We start from the raw sequence: 17,032 nt of genomic DNA on the forward strand, positions 1-17,032 counted from the left end.
GTTTTTTTTCTTTGTCATTATAAAATAAAATCACTAAATTTCATCGATAATTTTAGTTTTTTAATATCAAAGTCTGCTACAAGACAAATAAGTATATACTAGTCAAATGCACAGAAAATCTAAAACAAGAAAAGGTAAACCTTGCCTCAAACCAAAGTCAGAGACCAGATACATTCTTTTCTTTACCATTTTAGTCAAAACGCTATATATATTCACTTGCCTCTGTCAATCTTCTTATCCAAATTGAAACAGTAGATTTGATTTTTATTTTTCTTTCTTTTTTGTGGTTATACTTGTTTGTCAAAACATATATATTGATTTGTTTTTGATGAAGTATTTTCCAAATTTTCTATTCCATTTTTATAGTATTCTTTTCCTTTCATGCAGCGGTCATTAATGATCAGCGCAATATTAGGTAGAATTAGTCCAATAACACAATATCAAGAAGATAAAATAGAATCAAAGTAAAACCAAATTCAGCACGTTTTTCTCGTGTTTTTAATATAAACCTTTGAGATTTGTCTCTTTTTTTTTTTTTAGCTTGGTTTAAGGTGCCGTTTAGGCATAACGTAGGAAAATTCTATGGTGAAGTCATGAAAATAACTTTTCTGGTGAAGTTAACACTATAACATCAAAAATGCAGGGAGAAACACCCCACTGTTTGTACAATGACATCAAAAGTTCAGTCCCCAAAGTATCATCAATTCATCAAATTAACAAGACTACACTTAATCTAATTTTATCCTACTTTGTTTTAAGTGTAACAACACTTCAGAATATCACATAATATCATCAACTCTGTTTGCCTGTTAAAGATGTCAACGATAAAATAGTACCTGTAAGTCCAAGATGTTGCAAGCATTACTAGATGAATTGTTATTGATCATTAATCAGTAATCAACAATTTAAAAATGAATCAAACATTAAAAATAAAAATTAACTTTTCCAAAAAAGTAGTTTCCTGACTGCACCATAGAAGCTCTCACGTATGTATTGGTCCATTTTTTATAAAAAAAAATAAAAATGTAGTGGTCCATAAAAAGATTTGTCTTTTTCTAATAACCACATAATCCTGCACAATATGAATGAAGAGGGCCTTTTTAGAGCTTTTCCGGTTCAGGGATATTCTATGTTTCCTAAGGTCCATTCATCATACAAACAGAGAAAAAAAGGACTCATGAGTTTCTACGTTTCTACATTCTTGAAAATAATCTTTTTTTTTTGTGGTGGCTGGGGTTTGAACCCTGGACCTTCTAATAACCACATAATCCTGCACAATATGAATGAAGAGGGCCTTTTTAGAGCTTTTCCGGTTCAGGGATATTCTATGTTTCCTAAGGTCCATTCATCATACAAACAGAGAAAAAAAGGACTCTTGAGTTTCTACGTTTCTACATTCTTGAAAATAATCTTTTTTTTTTGTGGTGGCTGGGGTTTGAACCCTGGACCTTCTAATAACCACATAATCCTGCACAATATGAATGAAGAGGGCCTTTTTAGAGCTTTTCCGGTTCAGGGATATTCTATGTTTCCTAAGGTCCATTCATCATACAAACAGAGAAAAAAAGGACTCATGAGTTTCTACGTTTCTACATTCTTGAAAATAATCTTTTTTTTTGTGGTGGCTGGGGTTTGAACCCTGGACCTTACATATTTTTATGCATTGTTCATACCAACTGAGTTAAGTTCATGATGACATTCTTGAAAATAATATCTTAGAGCATTTAGAGGGGAGAAACTCATTTTTTATACTTAAATGGATTTCATGTGTACGCAATATTTATTATAATTTTTTTAATAATAATAACCAATAAAATTCAATCTCTTTAACACATCACTTCACACAAATTTTTTAAATATAGTCCACAAATCATCAATATTAATAACTCTATCACAATGTTTTTATTTTTATTTTAATATTAAAGAGGTGTAGAACCCGTGAGTTGAGGGGATGTTTATTTGAGACCCTCTATATATTAAGGACTCAAAATTTTGGCCATTAATAATGGTACCTAATAATAGGTATCTATGATTATAGATTTTGGTGCCACAATTGTGAATGATCTTAGTATTATACTCCCTCCGGTCACATTTATAAGCAACTTTTACATTTTCAGATTCATTAAATAAGTGACGTATCTAGACTATATTATGTTTTAGATACATCACTTATTTAATAAATCTAAAAAAGTAAAAGTTGCTTATAAATGTGACCGGAGGGAGTACGTCTGAGCATATCAATAGACCTACATCCACATACATGGTTGGGAAGCATGCCTACCCCCCCCCCCCCCCCCCCCCCCCCCAATGAAAATATGAGTGCTCTACCAATCATTTTCCTTTAATAAAGAAAAATGATAGGTAGACACCATTTCATTCACCTCTCATGTACACCCCACGTGTCAGGGGTATTTTAGTAATTTCACATTACATCATCACACCCTCTCATCTCTTTTTTCAATGTTTTTGTCCCATCGCAATTGTATGTGGGTGTCAAAGAGGGTATGCCACCTAAGGTGGTTCATGTATAGAGTCTCTTTAATAAAAAATCCCCAAGAGGCTGAGCTTATCTAGGGACCAGGTGGGCTATGATCCACCCTGAACAAAAATACCATAGGGTTACAATGGCTCTGTTTGGTAAAAATAGCAGATAGTTGATAAGCTAGCTGATAGCTTATAGCTGATGACTTATAGCTGATAGCTGATAAGCTAATTGAAGTGTTTGGTAAAATTAGCGGTTCAACTAGCTGATAAATGTAAAATGACATAAAAGGGCATTCTTAATTCAAAATAAAATTTATATCAATTAATACTTAAAATACTTACTTTTTATGAAATTTTAAGATACTTAAAATTTAGTAATTTAAATAGTTAATTTAAAATATATTTTATATATTATTATTAATAAAATGATTTTTTCCAACAGAATTTAAATTTAAATTTATATTCATTTAAATTATATAACTAACAATAACTTTTTTTGAAAGGAACTAACAATAAAACGAATATTATAAATGTAACAATATATTGTTTACGTAACAAAATATGCATAAAAAGTAAAAACCCACTCAAAAGAATTCCCTAAAAAAAATGTATATAAAAGTCCCTTAATATATATACATGTATAAACGTGTCAACTTTTTTGCTAGGTACGTAACAATTTATTAAAAAGTAACATCAATTATTTATAAAAAGAAACGTAACTTTTGCTCAAAAAAAAAAAAGAAACGTAACTTTTCTGTAAAAAAAAGAAGGCAACATAACGTTAAATATATTTGATTTTAAACTATAATACTCCCTCCGTCCCGGTATAATTGACCTACTTTGGTTTTTCACACAGATTAAGAAAAGTGTATAAATGAAGGGGAAAGTGGAATATATTGTATTGGGAATGATAAAAGTAGTATTATTTAGTGTTATATTGTATTGGGAATGATGAAAGTTGTATTGAAAATTGAAATGAGTCAGTTATTTTGGGACACTTTTTTTTAAAAAATGGGTCAGTTATTCCGGGACGGAGGGAGTAAGTTATAACGGATTTCAGATAAAGTAATAAGGGTAAAAGTGGAAGAAAAAACAATAAGCTATAAATTCAAACGCTACTTGTAATATCTTCTGAAAAATAGCTTATAAGCTCGTGAAATAAACTATAAACTCCTGGTAAAAGACCATTACCAAACAGAGCTTTTTTTGTCAGACGAGCTTATAAGCTATAAGCTATAAGCTCGTTCATAAGTCTTACCAAACAGACCATATATATTATTCTTCAATACAACAAAAATAAATAAATAACTATTCTCTTCGTCCCATATTAATTATCTCATTTGTAAATTAATCATTCCCATAAAATGTCACTTTTTAGTTTTCAATTTAATTTCAATTCTTTTTCCAATTTTACCTATATATTTAACACCGCGTGCATCTTTCATAATTCAAGTGGTTATTGGCTTCTTGGTTCTATATAGTTCTTGTGGTCGCACAACAAATATGAACGTTAAGCTTATTGTCATTGCTCAGTATTGAAGATTTGCATGGAATGTTGGATTGCTCAGTTAATTATGAACTCAAACAACATTGTAATTGCTGGAAAATAGACATGCATTAACTCATCCTTATGCTCCTTTGGTGTCCCACATCAAGAATTCCATGTCGTATGTTTGGGAATCTCCGTTCACTCATACTCTTAGAAAAGAAACTTTTGTGCTGGTTAGCTTGCAAAGCATGAGGCCTTTTCTTCTTAGGTCTCTAATGTTCTTAAGTCTTAGCTTCCTCCACCATCCTCAACTTTCTTTGTCGATGCAACGGGGGTCAAGGTCCTAAGATTGTTTTATTGTGCTTGTATTCTCCCCATTGAACAGTACATATGTTCATCACATCAAATTCATTATTTTTCTTTGCATTTACGATAATGAGAATTACTCAATCGTTCTTTTAAGAAGAGAATCATTAAATCATTAATAAGGTTATTTTGATGATATTACTAATTTTTTTTTAACTTATAATTTGTCCTTATTCTATGCAAAATTACCTAATATGACAATTATTATGCACCATATAGAGTATTAACCTATTGTACAATAATGAGGATTTTTTCTAAGTTACCACTCGATTAATTGGGTGTAATTTACTCCTTTAAAAAAAATCTCATTTTCTTCATCTTTATTCTTACAATCGATTACCATTTCTATCTTAAGAACATCAAACTTCTTCTCTTTCATTCAATGATCTTCATCTCCTTCGCGTTTCACAATCGAATCATACTTGTCATTAGAGGTAAATTATCCTCGATTCATTAAGGCGTGATGTAGACCTCACCGATTGAATTTTTTCTTACAAACAATTACTATTTTTATCTCAAGAGCATCAAACTTCTTCCTCGTCTTCACTCAACATGTGATCTCCATCTCCTTCGTTCTAGAATCAAATCGTACTTGTCATTAGGGATAAATTACTCCCAATTCATTGAGGGGTAACGTAGGTCTCACCAAATATATTTGGTTCCTTGAGTTCATTTTAGATTTTAAGTTCATATTTAACCTTTAAAAAGTTTCAAGTTGATCACTTACATTATTGATTGATGTTAGCATAAGTTCATATTTTCCATCAATTTTTGAGTTAACATTCTCTAAAATGTCCACATAGCACCCTCAAAGTTATCCATGTGTACGTTTCTCTTAGCCACATGTACATTTTAGACAGAATTTTAACTAAAAATACTAACTTAGTGCAACGTTAGTAACACAAGAGATCAACTTAAATTTTTTTATAATATAGGATACTAACTTAAAATTAAAATAATATAACCAAATATGCAATTTAGCTTATATAATATTATAGCAATATAAATTTTCATAACAAAAGTTTTATGATTTAGGCTAAACACAGATTGTGGCAGTTTCTAGGCTGTGTTTGTTTTGTTCTAAAGTCGACATAGTAGTGACTCATGTTTATGGAACAGTTCTGCGTTGAAATCATTGCACTTGTAAATTTTGTCCTGTGTTGTTTGGCTAAACAACGTGGTTGATTACCTAATATGTGGGATTATTTTCCCAGAGTGGGCCATTCCATATGAACTGTTAGTGCCAAATGATCCAATTACACCAGACTCTCAACACAGACCCAGTTTTCCCACTCATTTCAGGCAAAAACACCAACAAGGCAAAAGTAAAGTTCCTTTGTAATTTAATTTATCAAGTACAGAGTAAAATTGATAGAATTGTGCAATTGGGGCAAGGAAATAAAGAACTGCAGGTAGCGAACAAGTTAGTAAAATTCAAGAATTTAAGCAAACTCGTTTTACTTGCGTGAAATCGACTTGTAAATTCGATTTATAGTGTCCACAACTGTGTGCGGCTGACAGATTTAGTTTATAACAAAATATTTAAAATAACATACACAACATATATATTTAGGTAATACGCTAAATGCGTCAATAATTTATTTAAAATTACAACTCCGTTGTGAAGCAAAAAAATTAACATGAACAAAATCAAAGTAACAAAGAAGTAAATGGACAATATGTTGAGATGACAGAAAGGATTAAAAATATTGTTAATTTTCTTTTGGGAGATTTCCAAGTTAACTATGAGCTCAACCTGAGTAAACTCACTTTCATTTTCGTGTCTATTAAAATTTAAGTTTACAACAGAATCAGCTCAAAATAAAAGTGAATTTAACAACCTTGTCTGGAAGACCGGAAATAAGAGCACAACATAGGATGCTTGGTGGCTGTGACGGGTCTAGAAGTTGGGCCCATGACCCAGGACCCACTCCTGAGTTGCTGTGACCCACTTACTGCCCACTCCACAATCTAAGGCCCATTAAAATTAGTGAATGAATTCTGCTGTTGCTCGCTCCCAACCAAACTTCCGAAAATAATCTTGTGAGTTAACTTACGCTGCCTGCGTTAACTCACACTGGGTATAACACCCGCTTGAGTTAACTCACGCAGGAGTTAAACATGAAAATACTCATGCGTGAGTAACTCACGCAGGTATTAAACATGAGAAAACACTCCGCTTGAGTTAACTCACGCAGGGACATTTTCAGAAGTTTAATTGGGAATGAGTAAAATGTGTTGGGAGAAGAGCAGAATTCTCAGTGAAATTGTGAATATTCATAAGAACTCACTGACAATAAAAATACGTGAGGGAGGAAAAGCCACACCCTAGACCACACATTTGAACCATAACCATTAGGCTGAGTCTGTTATTTGGGTAAGATGTTGATCTTTTGGTCTACTTAATTGCTCTTTATCTTGAAAAATAACATTTACAAGCCTTTAAAAATATAAGGTTATACTAACAAGTGCTCTGAAGGGATGTAACCAATATCCTTAGCATACTTATTAAGGTTTTAAAAAAAGTTAATTTATAAGTCTTACGCAAAAAAGATTTTTTTACATAAACTTCTTAATTCTCTTATATTTAGCATTTTTCAAAACATAAAAATGTCATTCAGAAGTTATCTTCAAAATAGGTTATGTACTTGTGAGGGCCTTGAACCTTTGTTCCGTGACTGAATGTTTCTTTATGAAAAATAGTCATAATTTTTTCTTTTCATCATAATATTTTGATATTTTTTAATGGGTTAATTATGTTTTTGGTCCCTACAAAATTGCGACCTTGTAAGTTTAGTCATTACTTAATTTTAATAGCATTTTTAATCCCTACAAAAATAAATTTACTTATAATTTTAGTCCCTGCTAAAATAAATTTTGTTTAATTATCCTTAAACTCTTAAATTTTTTAACGATTCTTTTTATACAAGTTTAGAACACTATGAAAGATTCATTTACTAAAATCTATAATTTTTTAACATGAAATAAATTAAATATGAATTTTTTAAAACGACAAAAGTTTAAGATATAAGTAACAAAAATATGGACGTAGAAATCAAATTTTTGCGATATTTTTTTTAGAGGACCTTTTAATAACGTTCTTAACACACCTGTAAAAAATTGTTGAAAAACTTAAGAGTTTAAGCATAAATTAAGCAAATTTGGATTGAGTAAGGACTAATATTGAGTGCAGAAATTTTTTGTAAGGATTAAAAATGCTATTAAAATTAAGTAAGGACTAAACTTACAATATCGCAATTTTGTAGGGACTAAAAACATAATTAACCCTTTTTTAATTACAAAATAGGAGAGTGCTCACTTATGTGGGTCCCACACAGACCTAAACGTAATTCTAAACCACTCAATGTGCCCTTCTCTCTGTAAACTCATTGGTGAAGGAGAATGTGAGGATTTTGATTTTAAAGATGCTTTTTGCTATTAACATCAAAATGAAGTGGGATTAGTTTAGCTACTTCCTCCAGTCCTATTTATAAGAGAAATTTGGGTCAACAAAAGTTGATGTATCTAGTTAAAAATCCAGTCCAAATACATTTACTTTTGTTGACCTAACTTTCTCTTATAAATAGGACCGGATGGAGTATAATCATCACTAAAACCTTCCCAAAACCATCAATTATATGTCCACATTGTTGGTTCAATTCGGTGTCTTTGTCTTCATTATCTTTCAACCTTTTTCCCACATATCTACAACTACAATACAACCTTATTTTCGCAAACAATTACAACCTGTCATTGTGTGCCCACGTGGCACTGGAACATCAATAGGCCCACGTTGTACAAGAATCTTACACGTGTTGAGTAGTAAAAGGTTGCAGAAGAAGAGAGTTAAGCATGCATGCCACTGACCCACGTGGACCGTGTGGGATATCTATTAGATGCATTTGAATGACACAGTCACATATACGACACTATCTCTATTGTAATTGCATGCTAAGTAAGAAAAACATACTTGAATACATGCATGTATGTATTGTCTCTACTTTGTATGTATGCATGTATGTATGGATTAGTTATACTTCAATTGTGAATGTTTAAGCAACTCGTATGGTGATGTAGTTTAATTAATTATTTTGCTTGTTGATCGCAAGCATAATTAGTTACTCCCTCCGTCCCGGAATAACTGACTCATTTTCTAAAAAAAAGTGTCTCAAAATAACTGACCCATTTCAATTTTCAATACAACTTTCATCATTCCCAATACAATATAACACTAAATAATACTACTTTTATCATTTTCAATACAATATATTCCACTTTCCCCTTTATTTATACACTTTTCTTAATTTGTGTGAAAAACCAAAGTATGTCAATTATACCGGGACGGAGGTAATATATTTTTGTATGGACTATGCAAGGATAATTTAAATAAAGTATTTTGCATTTTTTATGAAACGCAGATGCCATATGTAGATGTGCTCTAACGGAAAAATGTAGTTATAGGTTTTAAAAAGTTGGAAAAAGTTAAGATATTTTTTTTAAAAGTGTGTGTGTATATATATATAATCGAGTCAGTTCATGAACCAAACGAGTCGAACTATATATAGTTCATGTCCGGCTCATTTAATTAACGAACTTATTTTTCAGCTCAAGTTCGGCTCATTTGGTTCATGAACCAAATTCAACGAGTCAATTGTCGAATCGAGTTTCGAACTAAATTCGGGTTGGTTCGGTTCATTGCCAGCCCTAGTTAAAATTCTTTTGTTAAAAATATATATTACTTAAAATTCTATGATAAAACTCTTGTTAGATATGCTTTATGGTTGTGTAGAGTCTATACTATTACCCCTATAATTTGGTTTGAATTATTTCTATCCCTAACTAGTGTTAGTATATCATTAAAGTAAAAATAAAAATAAGTAAAAGCATCACAGTTTCCATATGTCGAAAGTAGATTTATCTTTAAGAAAATATTGATATGTGCTCAAAGGGTATAAGTTTAAGTTTAAGTTACTGAACTAATTATATGAATACACTTTTAAAATTTAGCATTCAATTCTTCAAAAGAAAATTTTAAAAAGTCTTCCAACATAAATATTATAATTTTTAAATAACTTAATATGTGCCCATAAGCCATAAGGTACAAGTGTTACCCTTGTCTTTTTGCCACTTATAGAGAGCAACAAAGAAAATAGAATATTTTTTGTAAATACGAAAAAGAGAATAGAAATTAATATTAGTATTATTGCGTTCCGGTCTATTCTATCTCCTTCTCCATGATGGTCCATCTAATGGAATTGGTTAAAAGTGGACCCACACGCCATCAAGTCGATCGGTTGCCATTTGAACAAAATAATTTTTAATTAATAAAAATTGTGCAATTTTTTTATAAATAAATCATGTAAAATGAATCAATAGATTTTTTATTGAGTAAAAAAATAAATAAATAACCTTTACATTAAAAAAAGAGAATTTTATTGAGTGTCGATAGGGGTTGTTGACTCTCTCGTAAGATCGTGAGTTCAACTCTTGTTGTTGATGTAATGAAATATTTGATGGATAATTTGTAAAGGGGACTGCTAACTTATACCCACCTAAAAACACCAAGGTGCAAGTTAGCAAGCTGCACCCACTTATAATTTACTAAAACATCATTTTGTTTATATTCTAATTAATTTTAAATAGAAGGCAATTTTGTAACTAGCTTAAAAAAGATCCTTAAAAAAAGAAACAAAAAAGACAATGACATGTTTAAGGTACAAAATATATAATAAAAACAAACTTTTAAGGAAACAATATTTGCAATGATGAAAGTGGGTGTAAATTAGTGAAGGTTGCTAACTTGCACCGTAATAATACTTATAAAAATGAGTGTAAATAATCAAGTGGGTGATAATACTTATAAAAATGTGTGTAAATAATCAAGTGGTGTGTAGGTTGCTAACTTGCACCTTAATGTTTTTAGGTGGGTGTAAGTTAGCAGCCCCATTTATAAATACCTTACTAAATGTTCGTTGAGCCTTGAACAGTTGAACGTTGCATTGATCCTGGTAGTCCTATGAAACTCAACTCACCTAAATATAAAAAATATTTTTAAAATAAAATAAAATAAAATTGAGATTCAAGAAGACTACTCCCTCCGTCCCCTAATGTAGTCACCCATTACCTTTTTCACATTTCTTAAGAAAAGTTGTCAGTGTAATTAATGTGTCTGTTTTGTGTGTTAATATTACCAAATTGACCTTTGTTTGTATATGTATAAAATTTGACTTTTCATATTTCAAGATAAATTAGTCGTATTAATTAGGGGTATGTTTAGGGAAAAAATAATAAATGCATCTAATAATTTGAAAAGGAGTTTACATTTAGGGACAAAAATAAAGTCAAATGAGTTCTTAGATATACGGACGGAGGGAGTATATAGTAAGAATGGTGGTAGTCTTTTGTATTTGTTTTTGTAATGTAGTTATTATTGTTACGGTTAATTTAAGATTGTTATTGGGACAACAAGATATAATATTATAATGGATCTTGTTAACTAGTGCCTTGGTTAAGGAAACAAAAAAGGAAATATTTGCATTGAAAACATAATTCTTTACACTTTTTTAACTTTGACTACACAAGTACCAAGATCCTTATGTTATATTTGGTTTCCTTAACCAGCCCCGGGGCACTCGTTAACATTTTCCTATTATAATATGTAGAAGACAAAATGAAGTGGAACTCAAATTGAAATGAAATTAAAGATGAAATTAGCATACCCCTTGAAACAAAAGGCTATAAATACACATCTACTAACATACACACAGCTTATGCCAAACCCAATCCAGGTTCTATCCTCTAAGAGGTTAAGTGCAAAAACACAATATTATTATGGATTTGTATTTAATCATATTATTATTATTATTATAGTTAATACTATTGGCTTCACTTTGCTACCACCGTCGCTGAGTACCATGGCGAAGGGTCGCAAATTCACCACCAACCGAAACGAACGGTTGTTAGGAACAAACTATATTCAAAGCTCCACCACCACTCATGAAGTAACCGATTTCAGGGAAGAAGATGTGTGGTCCATGGTTGAAGATCGTGACCACAACGTCAATTTCTCTCCCGGCGATTGGGATTCACGCGCACATTCACGTCGTCACAACCACGGCGGCCTGTCGCAAGCGTTTGAGAATCAGGTTAGTGATGTTGCGACTATGTCGTCGAGAATCGTTCACCACCAGTACCGGAACGTTGCAACATCAGCACCGGTGAACGTGCCGGATTGGAGTAAGATACTCCGAGTTGAATCGGTGGAATCGTTGCATGATATGGATGATGATAACGAATCGGAGATGGTTCCGCCGCATGAGTATTTGGCGCGTGGCCGGAAAATGGCGGCAAATTCGGTTTTCGAAGGGGTGGGTCGGACCTTAAAAGGCCGTGATTTGAGACGGGTTCGTGATGCTGTTTGGAACCAAACCGGGTTCGATGGTTGAGGTGGACTGCTTTCTATATAATTCAATTCAATTCACCCGTATTAATTCTTAAATTTGAGAGAAAAAACAGGAAGAAGAAAAAAGTTTTAATTCAATTTTTTGAGCTGTTAAAATTGGATGGGGTGGGTTTTTTGGGGAAATGATTGGGTTGGGTGGACTCGGGTTATAAGAGTTCAGTTAGAAATTAGAATTTGGATCAAGTTGTCTTAGAGGAAGAACAATGTAATCCTGTTTTTTTAGACAAATTTGTTCCCAAATTCACCAAACTAACTATACAAGAATGTTTAATCAGTCCACTATTAAGCTTTACAAATTATATGGTAATCTTATTAAGAATCGATAAACATATTCAATATCATATAACTATTTGATGGAGTCGTGGAGCGTGATGGAAAATAAAGAATCAAGAGGTTTTTTTTTTTTTTTTTTTGACGAACAAAAGAATCAAGAGTTAAGCAAAATTATCCAAAACTAATTTTGATTATAAAGATTATAAATAAATGTTTAATCATGCGATATGTTTGAGTCCAATAAATTATGTGATAATCTTATTTATATATTAAGTAACAAATTCAACATCATATATTTGATAGAATGTATCAAAGTCATGGAGTTTGTTGAGAAAGAAAGAGTCAAAATGAAAGGGAAGATCATGTGACATTTCATTTAGTAACACTTGACATCTCCCTAAGTATTTGTCCATCATTGTTGGCCAAGGCTAGTGATTTCCAGAAAAAGTAGACTAGCAATCGTTAGTGTTGGCTTGTTGATTTTACTAGCACACGGTTTAATTATCGATTTTTTCTAGTCAGTTATACTTTATTTGATGTCGACTATCTTCTCTTCTAATTATATTGGTGCGCTTATACTTGATGACATGTCAACCATTACTTCCATTCATAGGTGCGAACTCATCTCAAATATTATCTTCCGGACCACGCCTGTGATGTTACTATGAAGTATGAAGCATTGACCTATACTTCAAAATTTGCCATTACCGGTACCCTAACTGTTTGGCTGGCTCTCTTGCCGCTCAAATGTGAATTACTCTCTAACTTTCTTTAACATTGTTCCTTAATCATATGTGGATCACGATTTCAAATTCTACCACCCAACACCTGCATTTGTATAAGTTTGTATTTCCGTTAGATTGTAAAGTACCCTTCAATTTTTAGGGGTACCCAAGCTTGCTATCGTTTAGGGGTACCCTTGTATTTACAAAATTTTATAATAAATTCAATATTGAGAGATTGAGTTATCTATATTTGGATTTTGGATCAATACATGTGTTGTAACTTGTCAGGCATCTTTGAATATATTTTTTGACAAAAGGTATCTTTGATTTAATTGGTGGTTTTATGACTCTCAAATAATATTCGAAGCTGGATGGGAACCAAACAACCGTGAAGCAAGAAATATCGTTTGACTTGAGAAACAAAAGTGTCCTTCAATTGGTTGGTTCTTACGCAAATAAATGAGAATCACATATATTCCTATATTACTGCCTTTTTGAAACAATGACCTAATTTTTCCTTTTGTTATTTTTTTAACAAATTTTCCTTTTGTTATTTGTTATTATTAATAAGCTCTTTTTTTTTATGTAACCAAAAAAATTAATAAGCTCTTTTTTACCAAGTTATTACTAATAAGTTGTGAGTGGTATTAGTTAACCTGCAAATTAAATAAAAAAAATGAAAATAAGGGTCACTCAATGTTATATAGTTTTGTTGAATTTCAAATGTATTGTTCCGATCTCAAATCACATTTTTTAAGTATTATCTGCTTTGAAGTCTTGTGTAAAACCTCGTGAATATTGTGTCATTTGTAAAAGGCATTTCGGTAGATAGAAGAGAGTAATTGTTTAATGTGATTTTTTTTGTTTACTAGAACAAAAAGTAAATATTAAATTTTAAATATAATAGTTTAAATTTTTTGAGGAGAATATAATAGTTTAAATGAAATGTGTTTATAATACAAGGGGTTTAAAAGGATATAAATTGGTTAAGGGTGAAGATTTAAAATATGTTTTTTTTTTAGAGTGTCGTTTTCTCTCCGCATAAAGCCTAAACCTCTTTTTATAGTAATCTTATCTTATAAATATTAAAAATTTAACAACATGCCAAATCGAGGAAGCTACCCATAAACATGGAATCCAAAATATTTTAATGCCATAATACGAATATTTGTGGACAAAAACATTTTGAGAGTCACCAAATGGGACACCAAATGCTTTAAATGGAAAAGTGATGGATGTTGCCGTGGGATTGCTACAGGTTCAGTAAGGTCGACGAATAACAATTGACAAGCCAATGGTTAACTCCTTTATTTTTATGCATGAAAATGACGTAACTATCTCACAATTCATGAGGGTTTACGACCATCGATTTGCACTAAAGTTTGATAGAGGTATTGGTAGATATAATTTGTGTTAAATATAAAAATCTATGTCACAACCATGGGTCATCCTAATCAATAAGCACTCAAGGTTTTGATGAATAGAACAAAAGATTGGCACTGAATGCCTTCTTTTTCTTTATGAGGTGGGACCTGCTTTCAACTTACGGTATATTATGCATCCAAACAATAACCTATTGCATCCACCCATGCATGTGATTAGTTGGTAGAGGTTACTTAGATAAAGGACATTAGTTAAAGATAGAAAAATGAAAATTTTGCATTTGAAATAAGTCTCGCTAACTTGCGCTTTTAGGGCATATATGTTAAGAATTCTAAAAATAGCAAATATTTATTGAAAAGAATTAATTTACATGAAGTACTATTTAACTTTTTGAGATATAAATTAACAAAATTTTCAATGCAAAAGATTAATAGAAACAAGGAGAATTCTAACTAGTGCCCCAATGATTGGTTAAGCATCCAAAATAATCAAGTTTCTATAAAAAAAAATTGTGTAATCGTTACTTGATCAAAAATAACTTCTTATATTTTCAAGACAAAATTTCTATTTGTAGATTTCTTAACCATTGCCCTGAGGACACTGGTTACTAAGACCCCTAGAAACAAAGACAAGTAAAAAAATTAGTACTCGATTATTCATTTTATTTTGACACTTTCAATCTCTAAAACAACTATAGAGAAAATATTTTAAGCAAAATGAAATATTGTTTATATGTGTTGTGAATTCGTTGTGAAAACCACATCAATAATAAACTTGATGCGTGGAGCAAATTAATACCAAGCAATCAAATCAAGCAGGTGACAAAATAATTCAAACAAAAATAAACAGCAAAAGATAAAGGAAGAAGGAGAACACAAGAATTTGTTTACCCAGTTCGGTCTAATGATGACCTACTCTGGAGGGGAGAGAGCAGCTCTCCGTTTCACTATAATGATATGAGTTTCTTTACAAAGAGATATTGAGTTACAAGAATCAGTTTTCAAACCTAATTCTACCCAAGTCCCAACCTCTTCCCGTGACCAAAAGACTCAATACTAATAGTGCTTTGTTCAAGGTGAATCAAAACAATCTCAACCCTAGTGTTGTTGCCAAGAGAAATTCTCTATAAACCCTAGTTTGTATGTTGGCTTCTAAACCCTGTTTTCTACACAGTGCTTTGTTTCTACACACTCTCACTCTCTCTCAGATATTCATCTGATACAAGGTTTTTATATAGTGGAAAACATCCCTCAAAATATAGAAACAATCCAGGCCCAAAAAACACAATTTCTAATTTTGCTGTTACGCAAAATCTGCTACCGAATGCTCCAAATCGGCCACCGATTTTTGCCGAGACAAAAGTCTCAAATCTGCTGACCAAAATCGGCCACCGAGTCCTGTAAATCGGCCACCGATTTTGCCTGCCTGGAAACTGGTTTTGAGTCACTTTTCAACTATGAAGCCCGGATACGTAGTGAGATACGGGTACGATACGATACGGGTACGCGAATACGCGAAATTTTTAAAATTTAGGATACGATACGGCTAAGATACTTTAACAAAATATTTATATTAAAATTTATATGCATGTAAAATACTTAAAAAAAACATTGATTACTCATACTATATAATCATAAAAGTTACAATTTACAAAATAAAAAAAAAATACATATGATCAAAATAAAAAATGTAAAGTTTTTGTATAAATCATATTCTATTTTCATTCATATGTTAGGATATCAACAAATGTATCAATAAAAGAACTCAAAACAAAGTTTGTTTAATGTTGATTGATTAAATCTCCCCTCTCTCGTTACTTTCATCCACGAAAATCATAATATTTAATTTGTTAATTGAAAAGTAATTATAGTGATTCGTATCTTAAATTTGCACAACACAATCTCATTTTTATACACTTCATTTTTTTTGGATACGTCTGTGTGTGTATCCGTCGAGTATCTTTTAAGTATCCGATAAAATATATATTTTAAATTAAAATAATTAATTCCGATACTTCTGGGATACGGTATCCGGAGTATCCGCGGAGTATCGGTATCCGATACGTATCCGACACGGGTACGACACCATTTTGGAGTATCCGGGCTTCATAGCTTTTCAACAATATGAAGTGATTTCCAAGGCTAGTGATTTCCAGAAAAAATAAACTAGCAATTGTTAGTGTTGGCTTGTTGATTTTACAAGCACGATTTAATTCATTTTATCTTGTTGATAGCAAAAGTTATCTAGACAAGACCGAAACGATATGGATGAAGAGTTCTTGCAAATAGCTTATATGTCTAAACAAGTCTATTATTTAATTAAAGAAATTGGTAATGACATGTATGATATATTTCTCCACACAAGCGCTGCATGAGAAGATTACATCTACAAAATTGACTTCAAAATGGAGTGGGGGGACTAAAACATAAGAAAAACAAAAATTGGGGGAACTGCTTTTGAAAACGGGGGGGACCAAAATTTCATATTTTTGTAAATAGGGGAATCAAAAGTATATTTAAGCCAAAAATATATTACTAGTCTATTTATTACATAAGTCTATTATGAAGTGGCTGAGATGAGGAGATTAGGTTGGGGTAGAGGTGCAGAGATGGTGATGGAGGAGGATACCCTTTGCTTGGGAGAAGGATCATTAGTGAAGTGTTGTTCTTTGTTGGATAATATTAGTTTGTAGGATTCTGTAGCGGACACTTGACTTTCGAAACATGATCTAGAACATAATTATTCATCTAAAGGAGTCTATAATCTACTGACTTACGAAGAGCAGCATGTCCATTCACCTTTCACGGACATCATTTAAAATAAATCGATTTCGTTCAAAGTTTCTCTTTT

At 31.7% G+C, this 17,032-nt stretch overlaps 1 pseudogene across 1 annotated transcript; it reads left to right on the forward strand.

Moving 5' to 3' along the window:
* Positions 1-11,109: 11,109 nt before the first annotated feature.
* LOC146903413 (protein S40-6 pseudogene) lies at positions 11,110-12,097 on the forward strand (annotated as a pseudogene). The gene has a single exon (XR_015021550.1). The product of XR_015021550.1 is annotated as a protein S40-6 pseudogene (transcript).
* The last annotated feature ends 4,935 nt before the right edge of the window (positions 12,098-17,032 follow it).

This window comes from Medicago sativa, chromosome 8 (assembly GCF_051527215.1).
Source record: "Medicago sativa cultivar Bolivia chromosome 8, Bolivia_mono, whole genome shotgun sequence".
NCBI classification, from domain to species: Eukaryota; Viridiplantae; Streptophyta; class Magnoliopsida; order Fabales; family Fabaceae; genus Medicago; species Medicago sativa.